Below are 3,183 nucleotides of genomic sequence, written 5' to 3' on the forward strand. Positions count from 1 at the left end.
GGCAATTTTTTCTGATAGTTTAAGCATCTTTTGTGGCAGAGTTGCTGTAAGCATGTCACCTTTCTCGGCAGGTGTTGGGGTGGTAAGGCAGGGTTTTGGAGGGAAAAATTTTTTCAGCCATTCTGGTCCCCCGAGAGAAAGACTATTGCTTTCAAGTTCATCAGTATCAATAAAGACTAATTCTGGCAGATGGCCTGCTGGCAAGTTAGTTTTCTGAGGCGAATGAGCTGCAATTACTGATGTTGCAGGAATGTCAGTGACGGCAATGGTGGAGCTGCTTTGGCTACTGACCGAGCTTTGGCACGACTGATCGTCCGTGCTGTTTGTACAAGAATAGGACGTGGTGTCCGTTCTGCAAATGCGAAAACAAATGAGTTGCGTATTATTTCTATCAACATACATAGCATTTATCAATATACATAATACAAAAGTACAAGTAATATAATAGGCACATAACGTATTTTACAGTGAAATAAAAAAATGAATGAATGAATGATTAACTGAATCCATCAATCAACTTAATCAAATAATCGATCAAACAATTATCAAAATTATAAAGGGACTCATTAAATGTAGTGTAAAGATGCGAAACACTTACGACAGTACACAATGTTTCAATATTAATAATGATTAGGAACTCTTCTTCTTTGATAATAATGTTACTTACGTTAAGACAGTTTGGTATTCTGAATCCAATTGTGGTGCCATTATAGCAGGAGTGAACAATAGTTGTTGGTTCCTGAAATATATCCAGTAGAACAAAGTGCACATCGCCTTCATAAGGGGAATGAGAAGCCACGTTGTATCTGATGTTGCATTTCTTTCGACGCCCACCACACACCGATTTTCAAATCCGTTATGGATGTTATTACCAACAGAGTAGATCAGCATTCTTGCGATCACTGCGAGGAACGACCGAGCTTTTTCACCATCAAAGGTGATATCCAATGTATATTGGGAACGTTTGAATGACACTTTGAATGTGTTGTTAATGTCACGGCAGATGTTTAAACTGAATGGTCGAATGGTGCCATTACTGGGTCTCACAGTGGAATAGGGTCGATGGCATATTATATCACGACATTGGTTTTGGTTCCCCAACTGCATGCATGGAGTCATAACGAGATGTTGGCTAACTAAGCTAGAAGCCTGTGGATTAAGAATTTTAAAAGTCGTAAAACTATGCACTCATTTGGTAACTTCGCTTTCAACTTGTGTGAGTACAAGGCCATACTGATGCATTCAAAACTTTGTATTCCAACTAGGCTTACCTTTGTTTCTGAGTGCTTTGCAGTCAGCTGAGATGGTAACTCAATTGATGGTAAAAAGCAAGTTTTCAAATGGATGCTGCCTATATTATATTTGACTGTTTTCAAAGACTTTGCGAGAATCGGCCGAGCTTGTTCACCACTGAAGATAATGTCCAATGCATATCGAAAACATTTGAATGATACTTTGAAATTTTGGTTGATGCCACAGGAGATGTTGAAAGTGAATGGTCGGATGGTGTCGCCTTTGGGTCTCATAGTTGGATATGATCGGTGGCATATGTCGCCAAACTGCATACATGGAGTGGTAAAGAGAGGTTGGCTAACTAAGCTCATAGCCTATGGATTTAAAAACAGTCATAAAAAAATTGCATTTTTAGAGTTGCTGACAACTTTATAGAGGCTCAAGCCAATAATTATGGATATTAATACATTCAAACTTTTTGTTTTTTTTTTGTTTTTTTTTAAACTAAACTTACTTTTATTTCTGAGTGCTTGACAGTAAGTTTTGATGGTAACTCAATTGATGGTAAAATGCGGGTTCCCAAATGGATGTTGTCAATATTATATTGAACTGTTTTCAATGTCTTTACTCCCATAACACTCCCAGCGCTTCGTATCTGTAAGGAAAGGCGCTTCATAAACGATTTGGATTGATTAGATAACACAAAGTGGTAATAATAATATAACACACAAATATGCGACAAAGGTAATGATAAGCGTACATAATAGAGTAACATATCATTTATAATTATTACGTTTAATTTTACTAACAAACAACCAATGAAAATCAAAAAATCATTGAAGCCATAAGAAATCTCTTGAGAACATTATTATTTACTTGTTAATTATAATTGACAATAATAAATTGTATGGCTCTGATACCTTGGTCGTCAAACTGAATCCTCCATTCACCATGTGGAGCAATTTGGAAGCAGATAATGATTCAAGTTGAGGCCGATGCCACATTGAAATACTGGCAAATGAGACCTTCTTGTCGATTACTTGATCTTTCTTGTCAACAAAGGCTTTCTGAATAGATCTTGTAAGAACGTCATCACCAAGCTTTGGCTTACAGTTCACAAACCTTCCTTCGACGACAATAGGTTGTTTCAGAGCTGGGACCCAATTGATCACATCCAGCGAGAAGCACTTTCGAATGAGGTTCAGTGCAGCCAAGTGGTCTGGTTCCATATCCTCCACAACAGGAATGCTGATATCAAAATAGCTGCCATCTAGAAGAACAAGTGCTCTAGCATATTGTCGGATTAAGATGTCAAATTGTGGATCAGAATCACAGTACGCGATGGAAGCACGTGGAAGGTCTACGGCAATACCATACATGATCCTCAACAGTATAGATGTGTATAAGAGACAGGCTATGCACTGTTGACGTTGTTCTGCAGGAATTTTGTGAAGCTGAAAGAAGTCGAACGGTGCTGATACATGTGAGATTGAACCGAAATCAGTTATTTTTGCCGTCCATCGCTTGCCATCATGATGAAGAAGTATATTCCTGCTTGCCAGGTCACTGTGTATGAAGCCGTTTTGATGCATTACCTGAACGCCCTCTGCAATGTCATGCGCCACACGCAGTGCATTTGAAATAGTAAGATGTGGGTCTTTGAAGAAGATGGCCTTGTAGAGAGTCACAGACTTAAATTTAGTTGGATGTCCGACGTATTCGATAATAATGCTCTTTCGGGTTCCAAATCTTACTTTTTCGCAAATTCCATAAACGTACGGGAAAGCTCTGCTTTTTTTCGACAAGAAGGCTAGCACACGCGCTTCAAGCTGTCTCTTATACACATCTAGATGTGTATAAGAGACAGGGCCTACTTCAAAAACGTGATTTCACAACCACCTCAGCCCCACCATGGCTGGGGCTGAGGTGAGAAAATTTGAGGAAATAGTA

This window comes from Anneissia japonica, unplaced genomic scaffold (assembly GCF_011630105.1).
Source record: "Anneissia japonica isolate Jap-2015-1 unplaced genomic scaffold, ASM1163010v1 scaffold287704_len1198815_cov201, whole genome shotgun sequence".
In the NCBI taxonomy this organism is placed as follows: domain Eukaryota; kingdom Metazoa; phylum Echinodermata; class Crinoidea; order Comatulida; family Comatulidae; genus Anneissia; species Anneissia japonica.